Raw genomic sequence first — 16,267 nt, 5'->3', positions numbered from 1 at the left:
CCTCCCTCCAGCCCCCTGCACACACACTTCCTCAAGCCACTCCTCATGCTCAGCCTCTCGACTGTAACCACCTCCCACCCTTGCTCTGTGTGGTGGGTTGACCCTGGCTGCATGCCAGGTGCCCACCAAAGCCACTCTATCACTCCCCCTTCTCAGCTGGACAGGGGGGAGAAAATAGAACAAAAGGCTCGTGGGTCAAGATAAGGACAGTTTAATAAAGTGAAAGCAAAGGTTGCGCGCGAAAGCAAAGAAAAACAAATGATGTTATTCTCTACTTCCCATCGGCAGGAGATGTCTAGCCACTTCCTGGGAAGCAGGGCTTCAGGATGCATAGTGGTTGCTCCAGAAGACAAAAATGCCCCCCTTCCGTCTCCCTTTACTTAGCTTTTATATCTGAGCTGACGTCATATGGTATGGAATATCTGTTTGGTTAGTTTAGGTCAGCTGTCCTGGTTATGTCCCCTCCCAAGATCTTGCCTTGTCCCAGCCTGCCATTGAGGGGGGGGCAAGAATGTTGGAGAGACAGCCTTGATGCTGTGCCAGCACTGCTCAGCAGTAGCCAAAACGCTGGTGTGTTACCAACACCTTTCTAGCTACTGAATGCAGAGCACAGCGCTATGAGGGCTGCTATGGGGAGTATTAACTCCATCTCAGCCAGACCCAATATAATCTCCACCCCTTATTCCATGCCATTTGCATCATGCTCAGGTCCCACATAATTTAATACAGATATCTTCTAACCATGCCATTGTATTTAATTCTCATTACTGAAATTCCTTATTACCAACACTTACAATTGAAACTACGTGCTTGAACCACTTTTATACCCAATGTTCATATTTATTCTTTCTTATTAATTACTATCCCCTGTCCTTTAAGAGATAGATATTCCATGGGCTTCTTCCACTCCTCCAGATGTTCACACACAGGTTATGACTTGGGCCCCATCCGTCAAGATGAGTGGTCAAGACAGGAGAAGCAGTATGTTCGATCGTTGGGCACCAACACCAGCTTGGTTTGGGTCACCATTGCACTTGTCTGGTTCCTTCCAAAGTTCACTCCTCTGCAGTTCAGGTCATTCCTGCTACATTACTTCCTACAACATTGTATTGGCTTTGTGTGGCAAGGTTTTGGTAGCGGGGGGGGGGGGTTACAGGGGTGGCTTCTGTGAGAAGCTACTGGAAGCTTCCCCTGTATTCGAGAGAGCCCATACCAGCCGGCTCTAAGACGGACCTGCCGCTGGCCAAGGCTGAGCCAATCAGTGATAGTGGTAATGCGTCTGTGATAACATTTTTAAGAAGGAAGAAAAGTTGGGACAGACGGAAAACAGCCACCAGAGAGAGGAGTGAGAACATGTAAGAGAAACAACCCTGCGGACACCAAGGTCAGTGAAGAAGGAGGGGGAGGAGATGCTCCAGGCGCCGGAGCAGAGATTCCCCTGCAGCCCGTGGTGAAGACCATGGTGAGGCAGGCTGTCCCCCTGCAGTCCATGGGGGTCCACGGTGGAGCAGATATCCACCTGCAGCCCGTGGAGAACCCCACGCCAGAGCAGGTGGGTTCCCAAAGGAGGCTGTGACCCCGTGGGAACCCCATGCTGGAGCAGGCTCCTGGCAGGACCTGCGGATCTGTGGAGAGAGGAGCCCACGCTGGAGCAGGTTTTCTGGCAGGACTTGTGATGCCGTGGGGGACCCACACTGGAGCAGTGTGCTCCTGAAGGACTGCACACCATGGAAAGGACTCATGCTGGAGCAGTTCGTGAAGAACTGCAGCCCGTGGGAAGGACCCACGTTGGAGAAGTTCATGGAGGACTGTCTCCTGTGGGTGGCACCCGACGCTGGAGCAGGGGAAGAGTGTGATGAGTCCTCCCCCTGAGAACGATGAAGCGGCAGAAAATAACATGTGATGAAATGACCGTAAACCCCGTCCCCATCCCCCTGTGCCGCTGCGGGGGCTTGGTAGAGAATCCAGGAGTGAAGTTGTGCCCGGGAAGAAGGGAGGGGTGGAGGGAAGGTGTTCTGAGATTTGGTTTTATTTCTCATTACCCTACTCTGGTTGATTTGTAATAAATTGAGTTAATTTTCCCCAAGCTGAGTCTGTTTTGCCCGTGACGGTAATTGGTTGAGTGATCTCTCCCTGTCCTTATCTCGACCCACGAGCCCTTTGTTATATTTTCTCTCCCCTGTCCAGCTGAGGAGGGGGAGTGATAGAACGGCTTTGGTGGGCACCTGGCGTCCAGCCAGGGTCAACCCATCACAAACATACAACTCACATCACAGATTATTTTTCCCCCCAGGTTAAATGTCTTTGAGGCACACACTGGATCTCCCCATCCTTCCGCATTACCCACCAAGTACACCCAGGTCCCTGAGCAAAGACAATCCCACGAATGGGTTTGCCTTTTCCCATGGGAGGAGAAATCCACACTGCCTTCCCCAGCCACTTCCCTATGTGCACTACGGGGACCTTATCTCCTCCCACAGTATGTAGGGGTTTTGTTTGGGCAGGAACCAGGACGGTTAGCAGATCCTGTGGTGTTAACTAGCCAAGTGGCTTCTGCTAAATTTATATCCCAATGCTTCCATGTCCCATTGCCTAGTGCTCTCAACATAGTCTTCAACAGTCCATTATATCTCTCAATTTTTCCAGATGCTTGCGGGTGATAGGGTATGTGGTACACCCACTCAATGCCGTGTTTCTTTGCCCAGGAGCTTATGACGTTATTTCGGAAATGAGTCCCATTGTCTGATTCAATTCTTTCTGGGGTACCGTGTCACCATAAAATTTGCCTTTTGAGGCCTAAGATGGTGTTTCGGGCAGTGGCATGGTTTACAGGGTATGTTTCTAGCCAACCAGTAGTTGCTTCCACCATGGTGAGTATGTAGCGCTTGCCTTGGCATGTTCGTGGCAGTGGTCCAATGTAGCCAATTTGCCAGGCCTCGCCATATCGAAAGCCCAGCCACCGCCCTCTGTTCCAGGGAGACTTTACTCTGGTGGCTCGTTTGATTGCAGCACATGTTTCACATTCATGAGTGACCTGTGTGATGGCCTCCATGGTCAGGTCCACCCCTCGATCATGAGCCCACCTATATGTTACATCTCTCCCTAGATGTCCCGATGTCTCATGGGCCCATCAAGCTACAAATAGCTCACCCTTATGCTCCCAGTCCAGGTCCACCTGAGCTATTTCTATTTTGGCAGCCTTGTCTACCTGTTCGTTATTTCGATGTTCTTCAGTGGTACGGCTTTTGGGCATGTGAGCATCTACATGACGTACCTTTAGAGTCATGTATTCTACACGGGCAGCAATGTCCTGCCACAATGCTGCTGCCCAGATGGGTTTACCCCTGCGTTGCCAATTGGTCTTCTTCCACTGCTGTAGCCACCCCCATAGGGCATTAGCCACCATCCAGGAGTCAGTATAGAGGTAGAGTACCGGCCAGTTTTCTCGTTCAGCAATGTCTAGGGCTAGTTGGACGGCTTTCACTTCTGCAAACTGACTTGACTCGCCTTCTCCTTCAGTGGTCTCAACAACTTGTTGTGTGGGACTCCACACGGCAGCTTTCCACTTCCGATGGTTCCCTACCACACGACAGGATCCATCAGTAAACAAAAGCATAACACCTTTCGTCTTCTGATAACTCATTACATGGTGGTGCCTCTTGGGCACGAGCCACCTCCTCAGGTGATGCTCCAAAATCTCTGCCTTCTGGCCAGTCCATGATCTCTTCCAGAATTCCTGGGCGGTTAGATTTCCCCAGTCAAGCCCGTTGCGTGATCAATGCTATCCACTTACTCCATGGAGCGCTGGTTGCATGATGTGTAGAGGGGATGTTTCCTTTGAACATCCAGTGTAGCACGGGCAATCGTGGTGCCAAGAGGAGATACGCTTCTGTACCAACAACTTCTGAAGTGGCTCGAACCCCCTCATATGCTGCTAGTATCTCTTTTTCAGTTGGGGTCTAGTGGGCTTCTGATCCTCGGTACCCCCGGCTCCAAAACCCTAATGGTCGACCTCGGGTTTCTCCTGGTGTTTTCTGCCGCAGGCTCCAGGTGAGTGAGACCATGCTCCCCAGCTGCAGTGTAGAATACATTTTGTACATCTGGTCCTGTCCGGACAGGCCCAAGAGCTACTGCACAAGCTATTTCCTGTCTGATATGCTCAAAGGCTTGTTGTTGTTCAGGGCCCCATTCAAAATAGTTATTTTTCTGCGTTACTTGATAGAGAGGGCTCACAAGCTGACTATAACCTGGAATATGCATTCTCCAGAACCCCACAAGGCCTAGGAAAGCTTGTGTTTCTTTCTTGTTAGCTGGTGGAGACATAGTTACTATCTTGTTACCCACATCCATAGGGACATGAGGGCGTCCACCCTGCCATTTTATTTCCAAGAACTGAATCTCCTGTGCAGGTCCCTTGACCTTGCTTTTCTTCATGGCGAAACCAGCTTTCAGAAGAATCTGAATTATTCTTTTTCCCTTCTCAAACACTTCTTCTGCCTCGTTGCCCCACATGATGATGTCATCTATGTATTGTAAATGTTCAGGGGCATTGCCTTGTTCCAGTGCCGTTTGGATTAGTCCGTGACAAATGGTAGGGCTGTGCTTCCACCCCTGGGGCAGTCGATTCCAGGTGTATTGGACACCTCTCCACGTGAAAGCAAACTGTGGCCTGTACTCTGCTGCCAAAGGAATGGAGAAAAATGCATTGGCAATATCAATTGTAGCATACCATGTGGCTGCCTTTGATGCCAGTTCATATTGGAGCTCTAACATGTCTGGTACAGCAGCGCTCAGTGGCGGTGTCACTTCATTCAGGCCGCGATAATCTACTGTTAACCTCCACCCTCCATCAGACTTTTGCACTGGCCATATAGGACTATTAAAAGGTGAATGAGTCTTGCTGATGACTCTTTGGGTCTCTAGTTGATGAATCAGCTCATGAATGGGAGCCAGGGAGTCTCGGTTTGTCTGATATTGCCGGCAGTGCACCGTCCTGGTAGCGGTTGGCACCTGTTGTTCTTCAACTTGCAGCAATCCCACAATGAAGGGATCTTCTGAGGGGCCAGGCAGGGTAGATAACTGTTTGATCTTCTCTGCATTTACAGTGGCTACACCAAAAGCCCATCGGTATCCCTTTGGGTCCTTGAAGTGCTCTCTCTTGAGGTAGTCTATGCCAAGGATACAAGGGGCCTCTGAGCCGGTCACAGTGGGGTGCTCTTCCCACTTGTCCCCTGTCAGGCTCACTTCAGCCTCCAATATAGTCAATTCTTGGCATGCCCCTGTCACTCCAGAGATCCAGATGGGTTCTGTGCCCCTGTACCCTGATGGCACCAGCGTACAATGTGCACCAGTGTCTACCAAAGCCTTATACTTCTGTGGGTCTGATGTGCCAGGCCATCGAATCCACACAGTCCAGTATATCCGGTCATCCCTTTCCTCCTCCTGGCCGAAGGCAGGGACCCTCTATTGCTGTTCCTCATCAGAGTATTCACTGTCCGACCCTTGTGGTGCCAGACCAGAAGTCCCCTCACCAGAATCAAGGGAGGTGGTTTCAGTTCTTCTGTGCCTGGAGGATCGCTGATTGCTTTCTTGGGCCTCTACAGCAACTATGCTGACAGCCTTCTTCTTGGGTGACCCCCTCTTAACAGCTGTCTTCCCTCTCAGTTCACGTACGCGGGCTTCCAGCTTAAAGGTGGGTTCACCATCCCACTTCCTCATGTCCTCCCCTTGGTCATGCAGGAAGAACCAGAGTGTACCATGTGGCATATGCCTTGGGCTCCCTTTCCCTCTGACTGGGGCAGGAGAGGACTGATTTCCTGGAGCATCCCTAACAGCCAAGGCACTGTCCTGTAGGGATGAGGAGACACAGAGATTTTCCTCAAAGTTTTGGAGCCAAGATGACACTTTCTCCACAGTTGGTGTTTCCATATCTGGGCAATACATTGCTGCCAAGCTGTTAGACTACGATGCTGGGGCACCTTGAATCACCTTTCTCCACATGGCCCGTGTCCACAGGACATCCTCTGGATCTTTGGAGACTTCCTCATCATCTAGATCACTGTAGATGACTTCCACCACTGCTAACTCTCTCAGGTACTGGATGCCTTCATCTGCGGTAGTCCACTTTTCTGAGGAATGGACAAGATCTTCCTTGAATGGATATCTTGCCCTCACACTTGAGAGGAGCCGGCTCCAGAGACTGCAAACTGCTGCCTCTTTTCCAATTCCTCTTTCAATTCCCCGGTTTCTAGCAAGGGATCCCAGCTGTTGGGCTTCCTTGCCTTCCAGTTGCTGACTGTTGGCCCCGTTATCCGAGCATCAGAGCCTAGCTTTGAAACTCCCAGGGAGCCGGGTGTCATTGCACAGGGCACGTGATCAGCAGGGCAGAGAGGCTTGGAGCAGGTAGTTGTGGCCGAGTGGTGAAGGCGATGGACTAGAAATCCATTGGGGTTTCCCCGCGCAGGTTTGAATCCTACCAACTACGGGGCGCAGTCCCCTTTTGGGCTCCCTGCAATTGACCACGCTGCAGCCAGCAGTGGGACTCAGCTCCACACTGTGCCTGGTGCCCAGGGAGACAGTGAAAGCCCCTTGCCTACAGCACTTGTCCTCGCTCCCCCACCCACCCACCCCTCCCGAAATTCCTGGATGAAAGGGAAATCCTGCTCCCGTTGACAAGGGAGGCATGTTGGGGAAGAGAATGGACCAGTGCTGAGTACCAGCCATGACAAGAGGTCCAACGTTGTTGGCTCCTGAGCAGAACTTAAGAGCCTGATCTCACCTCACACCCCATGCAGAACAACCCTACCAGCTGTCTGTCCTCCCTAGGCCTGAACCTACAGCAGCTCACCTCCAAAGACAGCCTGCACAGCATGGCCCTCATTGCTAAAGATGAAGGGGAGGCACCTCCTGGATCTGAGATCTTGCCAGCACTCACAAAGTGCCCCTCACTTTAGGTCTCACAAAGGCAGACTGGTGTGGAGCAGCAGGCAAGGGGTGGGGGTGGGGGGAAGAGAAGGGGCCAGCGCCAACTATGAGCTACAGAATGGGGGAGCACAGCACAGCACAGCACTGGCAGGGCAAGGCCCTCACCGCTGGTGTGAAAGGCAAGGCGCCAACTGCTAGACAACTTGCTTAGAAGAACGAACACTGCCTAGGACTAAGGGCTTTTACCTCAGCGTCAACGTCACCTGACGACCCAACCTAAACTGGTTGCAGATGATAAACCAATGGAAGACTGGTCTTTCAAAAAAGACCCGGGTATACAGCCACAGCCAGAACAGCAATCAACGTAAATCGAGTATAAAGCCCCTCCACCTGCACAGGACGTTGGTTTAGAACAATGAAGATTAACACCCCACCGAGCATCTGTCCACACCACCTGCCCGGGAGAAGCACATACTGATTTGGGGAGCAATAGTAACTGATTAGCCCACCCCTTAACATGAGTAATTTGATTGGTCGACACAACTGTATTGTAAACATATACCAACCCTGCTTTCCTCTATCTCGGGGTCCTCCATGCATTAGGCTGGGCCACCACTACATGGACAGCCAAATTAGGAGGATTAATTCCCTTGGTAATTCTACGCTTGGTAATGCTAAGCGTCCTTGTCTCCCTCCTCGGCTGGCAAAGAACGGATGTTGACACCGGGCACAATCCCACAGCCCCCTGGGCGTTGGCTTTCTGGGCAGGGTGGCAGCCCTCCTGAGCTCGCTGGAGAGCAGCTCCCGTCTGCCCTGCAAAGCAACAAGGCTGCCCCCTCGCTCCGGGGTTTCTTCCAGTGCCTGCAGAGCCAGCTTGGGTGACCAAGAAGAAAGTCCCCATGCAGGGTTATGGGCAGGAGATGTGGGGAGAAGGGCAAGGCAAGGCCCTTGAGCTGCCCCCCCAGGCCCAAAGGAGGTGAACTTTCCAGAGAGCCCATTTTCTGGCCCGCGTGAGGGCACAGGACAGAGGAAGGGAAAGAGGCATGAGGGCTGGCAGCGCCAGGGAGCATCAGGCAGGGCCGTGGGAGGTGCCAGCAGAGGTGCTGGGGGGAGCAGAGTGGCGCAGCGGAAGCGTGCTGGGCCCATAACCCAGAGGTCGATGGATCGAAACCATCCTCTGCTAACTGGCCCTTTTTTTCCCTCCTCCTGACAGCTGCTGCCTCTCCCAGCAACTTTTGACCTGCACTGCTCTAGCTCTCTGGGCACCCATGGCCACGGCCCTCCTGTTCCCTCAGCCCCTTCTCTCTGCCACTGCCACCTTCTTTCTCCTTTGCCTTCTTAGGAGCCAGCACTCCCATAGTGCCCCTCGCCAAGGCAGACGGGTGGCTGTGGAGCAGCAGGCAGAGCTCCCCCCACAAGGAAGTGGGTGGCCTGGGGACACAGGCATTTCTCCCTTCCCATCCAGCAGCTCAATCCCAACTTCCCAGCCGCAAGCAGGGACCTCCAGGAATCTGCAGGTGGGGAGGAGGAGGACAAGGCTGCTGCTACTTTGGCAAACACCAGCGCAATCAGCTTGACCATCTGGGGGGTTTCTCCATCCTAGTCTGTTTGCTGCCGTGCTCACTCGCAGCTCCAGCCAGGAGCAGGGCTGAGTAGGTATTCCCAGTGGGCACTGTATTGGCCATACGTGGCTAGGTGTTGGCAGTGGTGGGGAGAGGGGCTGCTGCAGGGTGGCCTCTGTGGGGAAGAGCTAAGGGGCTGCCCTGCACCACACACACAGCTGGTTCCAGGGGCCTCCACAACACTGAGCCATCTGCAAAGCTTGTGGCACCCAGGGCACCCATGCTGGCTGGAGCAGGTGGATACTCCTGAAGGAACTGCAACCTGCGGAGAAGGCACGCCAGTGAAGACTTCCCCTGACGGGCCTGAAGCCTGTGGAAGAGCCCACGCTGAAAGAGATTTTCCTGTTCAGAAGCGCAGCATGGGGAGAACCCATGCTGGAGTAGTCTGCAGTGAAGGAGTGCAGCTGAGCCTGGAAAAATTGGGAGGCATGGCGGTGTTTTCTTTGTCTTTTATTGCTCACTACAAGACAAAGCACACACATAGCCCGAGTCTTTCCCTCTCTTCTGGCTGCTCAGGACTGGAATTCAGTGCTGGACACCCACCCCCTCACTCCCACGTGCACATCAGCAGGTGCTCTGAACCCTAGACTGTACCACAGGTCTGTGCAGAATCCATGCCTGCAGCCCAGGCCTGGTTTGTCCAGTGTCCTGCTCCAACCCTGGGCAGTCCCTGATGCCAATCCACTCTCCTCACTGGCTAGTGCAGCTTGAGATCTCCTAGCAAATACCCCTCTCACACAGACACACACACACACACACACAAACACCCCCCCAACCCCCCCGAAAACCAGAAAAGCACAGTCTGACAGAAATGAGCTAGGAGTAGAATGCAATGAAAACAAGACCAATCGCATTCTTGCTCTTCATGAGGTGCAAAGGTTTTCCAGGATGAGTTGCTCCTTCCCCTTCCCAGGGATCGAGGAGAGGCGGATCAGCCTGCTGTTGCCCCCATTCTCCTTTGTGCCTTTTGGGAAGATAGGAGTGGCAATGACTTTCTTCCAGGACTCAGGTACCACTCCTAGTTGTCACGACCTTTCAAAGATAATGGAGAGTGGCCTCTTCTATGGGTCTTTCTTGCCTGAGTGCTTCACGAGCTGGCAGCAGGAAGATAGCACAGGTATCTGCAGGTGAGCTCCCTGCTACCTGAGTACCTGACTGGCCAGAAGCCAGAAGATCACTTGCATGTTGACTGTGAGGTGGCCTCTGGCTCTGCAGGCAATGGGCCATCCAAAGGAATAGCGCTTGTGCTAAGTGCTCGTCTTCATTCCAGAGTGGATACCACTGCACGGTATATCTTTTTATATCCACTCACTTCTTGGTCCAAAGGAAGCAGACAGTCCCTGAGAGGGAGATCTGAGAACATGCGGGCATGACAGTGTCAAAAATGGCCGTCCGGCAATCACAAAGCAGTAGGAGAGCCCACGGGGAATGACGCTGTCAGAAGTTGCCTCTTCCCTTTGTTTAGTGAGTGGGGGCTTCCTTGCCCGATGTGCTTCTGGGTACACAGGTAGGGTTGGCTGGTCCTGGCAGCCAATCACAGGTCTGCCTGAGAGCAGGTGGGTACAACGGGGTCCAGAAATGGCTGTCAGCCAATCACAGAGCAGTAGGAAAACATGGTGGTTATGGTGCTTGTTAAGAAAATGGCAGCTGAAAGAAAATGGTGCCCCCCGTGTATGCAGGGGAAGGTACGTCCTGGTCACGTGTACTTCATCATTCATCAGTGCCGGCATGGGCATTCACCAAAGCAATCATCCATCACCAAAACCAGTGGCAGCACAAGGCAGGTTTTAGCCCAGGAACAGGTAATGCGCAGAGTCCTGCAACACAAATTGCTTACGGGCATGCAGCATGGAATGTAGCAGATGCTCATATCCGGCCAAGTTCTATAGACCAAGAAACTTGTGCTAGAAATGATCCACCTGGCCTATTTGCACATTATTTAGACAGAGAATTGTTACCCTAGCATTGCCTGCTTTTTACTTGCTGATTGCTGAGCTACTACTACACACGTCTACAAGCTACGGACATATCCAGTGCCTAGGAAGAAACCCAGGCTGGTTGCTGTGCCTTTTTAATTCAACCAAAGGCTACATCATGCAACGACATGTTAGCCCATGACAGCATGATTGTGACTCCGACCGCGGCAGACTCCGACCGCGCTACCTCAGCGTTATGCCCTTTCGTATTCCCCATGGGCACTGTATTGGCTACACATGGCAAGGTTTTGGTAGTGGAGGAGTCAGGGGGTGCTGCAGAATGGCCTCTGTGGGAAGAGATAACGGGCTGCCCTGTGTCAGACACAGCCAGTTCCAGCTCCGCAGTGGACCCACCGCACGAGACAGCTGAGCCGTCGTCAACATTGGTGGCCCCTCTGTGAAAACATATTCCAGAAAGGGCAGAAAACGCCGGGCGGAGAGAGGTGGGAGGAAAAAAAAGAGTGGGTAAGAGCAGAGACACATCCTGCTTGGACAGGTAAAGGAGTCTGGTGTGAAGCACTGAAGTTGTCCCGGCACAGGGGAGAGGAAAGGCGGTGTTTTATGTTTGTCTTTTTGTTTCTCGCTACTTGCATCTGTTTTAAGTGTCCAAGAATTGATTTTGCCCAAGTCAAGCCTGATTTTCCCACAAGAGTTTTTGCTAAGCCATGTCCGTGTGTTTATCTTGAGCCATGAGATTTCTCATTGTGTTTTCAGTGCTCTGCATTGCCCTGCGGGTGGGGAAAGTAGTGAGCAGCTGGGTGGGCGTTTGTCTGTGCTTAAACCACCACAGGTACGTACCCGCAAACGCACATGCACCTGCATAGTACGTGCGCAGCTGGCCCACATGCGAACGCAGATGGGGAGCGTGACCATTGCCAGCAGGCGGCAGCTGGAGTTTCCGTAGCCAACAGCTCACAGGCAGAGAAGCACACCCAGGTGCCAGCAGGTTGAGGTCATGTGTATGTGTGCAGGGGGCTGGAAGGAGGAGGCGGGATAGCCTGTGAAGCGGAGGAGCAGGCAAGAGGGCAGTTGGTGACCTGGCAGAGCAGGAGGCAGGCAAGAGTGGGACATAGAGGAGCAGGAGGGAGGCCAGGCTCTGGGCTGGAGGAGCGGGAGGCAGCAGTGCATGCAGGAGCGTTGGTGGTATAGTGGTGAGCATAGCTGCCTTCCAAGCAGTTGACCCGGGTTCGATTCCTGGCCAACGCAGACCAACTTTTCTTCTGCCTGGCTCCACAGTGCCTTCCCCATTTAGCAACAGCAGGCTGCAGGGGCTGCTTTGTACCATTCTGAGATTCTCAGGCAGTGTTGAAGCACTGCAGCAGGTGCCCGGAGAACCTTGGGATTCTCCATGCCTGGGTGTCACACTCAAGTTTCAGTGGGGCTCAGGCACTGAGTCACCTGCTCTAGCTTTGGGGCTAGCCCTGCTTTAGGCAGGCATTTGGACTAGTGACCGCCTGAGATGCCTTACAGTCTACCTCCTTCCATGAAGCAACAAGTCCCAGAGAGATCTGTGCCCTCCTTCCTCCTCTGCACCATGGGCAGTAAGTGAGCCTCTTCCCCACAGGAATGGGGGAGCTCAGTCGTTGCTCTGCACTTGGCGCATCCTCTGTGCTTTCACCATGACTCTCCAGCCCCTTTCCCACAGACTGGCTCCTCGAGATCGGCACAGCACTGACCCCGAGGTTGGTGTGGCACAGCCCTCCTTGCCCAGCCTTCCCAGCTCCGAGGAGGGAAGAAGGAAGCACCCTTGTTGCCCCAGGAACCGTCCACGAGGCAGGATTGTGGGCCAAATGCTTAGCCTGCCATCTCCTGCGGCCCTGGAGGAATGGAGGAAGTCATGGGAAAGGTAGATGTGTGCCCGGAGCCCCTGGACATGCTGTTGGCATGTGCAGAGAAGTAATTTGTGATGGTTCCTTTGGTCGCTCCCCTGAAGGAGTGCCTTGGCCTTTGCAAGGAGATGCCCCTGTGCTGGCTACTGTGCAGTCCTGTAGTGCGTGTATGTGCTGCAGTCACCTGTCAGCTGCCCTTGGTGGGAGCAAGGCAAGGGTGCTCCCAGGATACAGCTCCCCCTGCAGCAGTGCCAGGAGGAGGCTGGCTGAGGTGGGCTGGCTCTGGCAGCTGCGAGGGGGTAGAGTGGCAGAGGCAACGCTCACTGAAGCGGTGGTCAGGATGGCCGAGTGGTCTAAGGCGCTGCATTCAGGTTGCAGTCTCCCTGGGAGACGTGGGTTCGAGTCCCACTCCTGACAGGCATGTGTTTGTCTCGCTTTCCTTCCCCCCCCAAGGGGATGGCCTTGCTCCTCTAGGCATTCTGTGGGTTAGGTCTTGCTGCATATACCAACCGTCACCGCTGCCGGTGGCTGAACAGAGAAATGCTGCTAGAGAGCAGTCTCTATGCTGTTCCTTTTTCCACTCTCCCCTACAAAACGTGCGTTCTGCATGCCTCTCGCCTAGAATGTGGACCTTTTGGCATTCTTCAAACATTCACCCACAAAATCCTCTCTCCCTGCTTCCACTTTCCCCTCCAACAACCCTTCTGGTTGGAGGGCATTTCAGGGAGTCAGAGAGTGCATCCTCCTGCTTCTGGCAGGCTCCCACCAGCTGATCAGTGCTTTGTCCTTTCGGGTCATAAAATACCTTGAGGACAGACGTTTCACAGCCTCTCTGGGCCCCTGTTCCCATGCTTAGGCACCCTCCAGGTGATCATTTGTGTTTGTGTAGCCAGTCACAAACTGCCTGCTCAACTTCTGACCATGGCGCTCATCCTCCAGCCATCGCAGTAGCCTCCTGGAGTAGGCACCAGGAGGCTCCTATTAGATGCCCGCTAAGCATTTTCTTCTCCCAGCTGAGCAAGCCTTGGGTCCTCAGCCTCTCCTCACAAGGCCAGAGCCCCCTGCCCCTGACTATCTTAGGGATTCTCCGTGGAACTTGCTCCAGTTTATCATCACCTTTCCTTGGTTCCCCAGATAGTCCTTCTTCCCCCGTTTTGGAGATGGGGCAACTTTTCCCTCTCCTTAGTCATCAGGGAGCTCCTCTGCCCTCTGCTCCCAAAGCTGGAGAGCCCCTGCGATGCATCCTTCCCTCTTTCAGGCCCAGTGGCACACTCTGTTGGTGGCAATCCAGGATGTGGCATTGACCAGCAGGATTTCAACCCAGAAAGTTTCCCTGAGCTGGCAGTTCCTCACCAGCAAACACGGACAGCACCAGTGGGAAGAGGGACAGGTGGGAGTAAAGGCCCACCAGTAAGAGGCCAACAGGGGCATGGCAGGCTCTCTCCAACACTGCTGACAGGACAGAGGCATCCTCACACAATCCCACCCCAGGCTGCACGAGCACTGGTGGCATTTTTCAGAAGGACCGCAGTCAGGAAGTATGAGCCACAGAAGAGGTCCTCCTGTGCACACAGGAAGAGGAAGAGGAAGAGGGGACATGCACAGGGTGGTATCAGAGCATGCTGGAGCATGTCAGGATTGAGGGAGATGCTGAAGGAGCTGGGATTGTTCATCCTGGAGAATAGACGGTGAGGGGGCTTCTGCTATATGAAGGTGGCTCTCTGGCTTGCCAGGGCCTGCCCTGGGCCAGAAAGTCCTTGGGAGTGCAGGACACAGGAGTGGCTTGGCCTCCTGCGTGAGCCAGCCTGGCCTGAGCTGCAGCTCCCAGGGGCTGGGGAGCTCTGGGAGATCTCTGGCTGCCCATTGAAGCCTATAAGGGGGGCACAAAGTGTCCTCCCCGCAGTGTCCCGCAGGGAGGAGCAGCATCGGACGCTACAGTAGACGGAACATTTGCCGTGACCTTGGGGAAGCAAACAGTCTGGGGACCACGGCAGCCCCAGCAGGCAGTGCTGCCAGGAAGGAAACCAAGGACAAAATGCCCCGAGCAAGGAAGCTGCCTTGTGGGCACTGGCCCACACAACCCACTGGACCAGAACCCTTTCTCCCCGAGTGCTGGGTGAGACTAGCAGAGCCCCAGGAAGACCCTCCATTGCTTGGAGAAACGCTGTCTCAGCCCCAGAAGGGACATCCCTCCTCCTGCAGCGGCACAGCATCTGCATGGGAAAGGGCTGTCCCTTTCCCTGTGCTCCAGCCCCTGAAGTGGGGAGTCCCTCCACCTCTTTGCAAGACCTTCAGAGACTGGGCCCTGCTCTTGCTGCTCCCAGACACTCCTCCCACCTTGCTCGGTCCTGCAGATCCCAGGGATGGATGAGGAAAGCCCTCAGCAATGCTGCTTCTCCGGGACATGCTTTCAGATTTGTGACTCTGTGGAAATTTAACCCTTCTCCAGTGACTAGGTGTTTCTCACACCCTCTCTGAATGTAACTCGCCATTTGAAATCTTAGGCTTGGGCACGGCAGCCTGGTCTGTCCTGTGGGTTCAGAAGTGCCAGCTGCCAGCCCAGTGCTTTGGCCAGTCCAAAGGTACCAGGCGGTTGCGTCCTCAGTGTCCTGGGCTAAGCCTGAGATCTAGTAGAGTGTCCCCGCATGTGTTTCCTCCTGTCTGACTGCTGGGAGGAAGGGCCCTGCTCTCAACACACAGACTCAAACCCTGGCACAAGGAGGATAGCTCCAGTGCAGCTTCTCCCCACTGTGTGCATGGACCCTTGGCCAGGTGGACCCCGGGCATGTGGGAGAGCTGCCTTGAGCTAACAGTAGAATGCACCTAAGTCTGGACCAGTCTGGAGCAGCCTCAGGAGAGAAAACCCACATTCTCACTGAGGGAAGGGCCGCTTTGGGGCAGAAGGGGACAGCGTGTCCTGCAAAAGAGGACCGGGGTCTGAAGTCAGCCAGGACTGTCCCAGCAGAGGAAGGCAGTCCAGCTTGTGCAACCCATAACAAGCTGCCTTGGGTCCTCCTGCCAGCTCTTCCCTCTGTTGAACCACATCCCCTGCCCTCTCTCTTGGCCGCCCCCTTTGGCAAGGTCAGGAGCTTGGCTAGGACCGCAACCAAGAGTAAGGATATGTGGTTAACGGCTGCTTAGTATGAGGTACAAGGTGAGAACAGGACAGGCAATAACTTACAGAGGCAGACTGGGAGGCTGTCCAACATGGGGGTGAAGGGAGGCAGCAGCAGAGACCGCAAGTGCAAGCATGGAGCCACAGATCGCTGAGCCACGAATGTAGTCTGCAAGGTGCAACGTTGAAGAGGTTAAGCTGGAAAATTCATAAACAAGTCTAACGAGGAAAAAGCAAGATTCTCCCAGGTTACCAGCCTGGGCCTTGTAAGAGAGGGCATGCCAGGCTTGCACAAAGTGCTCTGCCACTCCCTTGAAAGATCCTGTGAGCAGAGGGTGGCCTGGTGGCCCTGAAGAAGGCTGCACTTGGTGATGCCCAGGGAGATGGAGAGACTGCCAGGCTCAGCCAGGAGCACGTGGCTCGGCAAGGGTGGCCACAGGGGAAAGACCATGCCTGTCCAGGAGGTCCCATGGTGTAATGGTGAGCACTCTGGACTCTGAATCCAGTGATCTGAGCTCAAATCTCAGTGCGACCTTGAGCTTTTGGCTTACACATTTAGCTCTCTACAACTACCTGAAGGGGGGTTGTAGTGAGGTGGGTGCTGCTCTCTTCTGTCAGGTGGCTGGAGATAGGACGAGAGGAAAGGGCCTCAAGTTGAGGCAAGGGAGATTTAGGTTAGGTATTAGGAAGAAATTCATTACTAAGAGGGTTGTCACACATTGGAATAGGCTGGCCAGGGAAGTGGTTGAGTCACCATCCCTGGAGGTATTCAAAAAGCGAGCGGACGGGGTACTCCATAAC

The 16,267-nt window shown here is 53.9% G+C and overlaps 5 non-coding genes across 5 annotated transcripts; all 5 read left to right on the top strand.

Annotated features, from left to right (window-relative positions):
* Nucleotides 1–6,402: 6,402 nt before the first annotated feature.
* TRNAS-AGA (transfer RNA serine (anticodon AGA)) lies at nucleotides 6,403–6,484 on the top strand. The gene has a single exon. It is a non-coding gene; the product is annotated as a tRNA-Ser (tRNA).
* A 1,551-nt stretch (nucleotides 6,485–8,035) lies between these two features.
* Nucleotides 8,036–8,107, top strand: TRNAM-CAU (transfer RNA methionine (anticodon CAU)). Its single transcript has one exon. It is a non-coding gene; the product is annotated as a tRNA-Met (tRNA).
* Nucleotides 8,108–11,656: 3,549 nt separating this feature from the next.
* Nucleotides 11,657–11,728, top strand: TRNAG-UCC (transfer RNA glycine (anticodon UCC)). The gene has a single exon. It is a non-coding gene; the product is annotated as a tRNA-Gly (tRNA).
* Nucleotides 11,729–12,685: 957 nt separating this feature from the next.
* TRNAL-CAG (transfer RNA leucine (anticodon CAG)) lies at nucleotides 12,686–12,768 on the top strand. The gene has a single exon. It is a non-coding gene; the product is annotated as a tRNA-Leu (tRNA).
* Nucleotides 12,769–15,929: 3,161 nt separating this feature from the next.
* On the top strand, nucleotides 15,930–16,001 carry TRNAQ-CUG (transfer RNA glutamine (anticodon CUG)). The gene has a single exon. It is a non-coding gene; the product is annotated as a tRNA-Gln (tRNA).
* Nucleotides 16,002–16,267: the final 266 nt, after the last annotated feature.

The sequence above is a fragment of the Haliaeetus albicilla genome, chromosome 12 (genome assembly GCF_947461875.1).
Source record: "Haliaeetus albicilla chromosome 12, bHalAlb1.1, whole genome shotgun sequence".
NCBI classification, from domain to species: domain Eukaryota; kingdom Metazoa; phylum Chordata; class Aves; order Accipitriformes; family Accipitridae; genus Haliaeetus; species Haliaeetus albicilla.
Note: the sequence above shows the minus strand (reverse complement) of the source record. Positions and strands in the feature narration are given on the sequence as shown.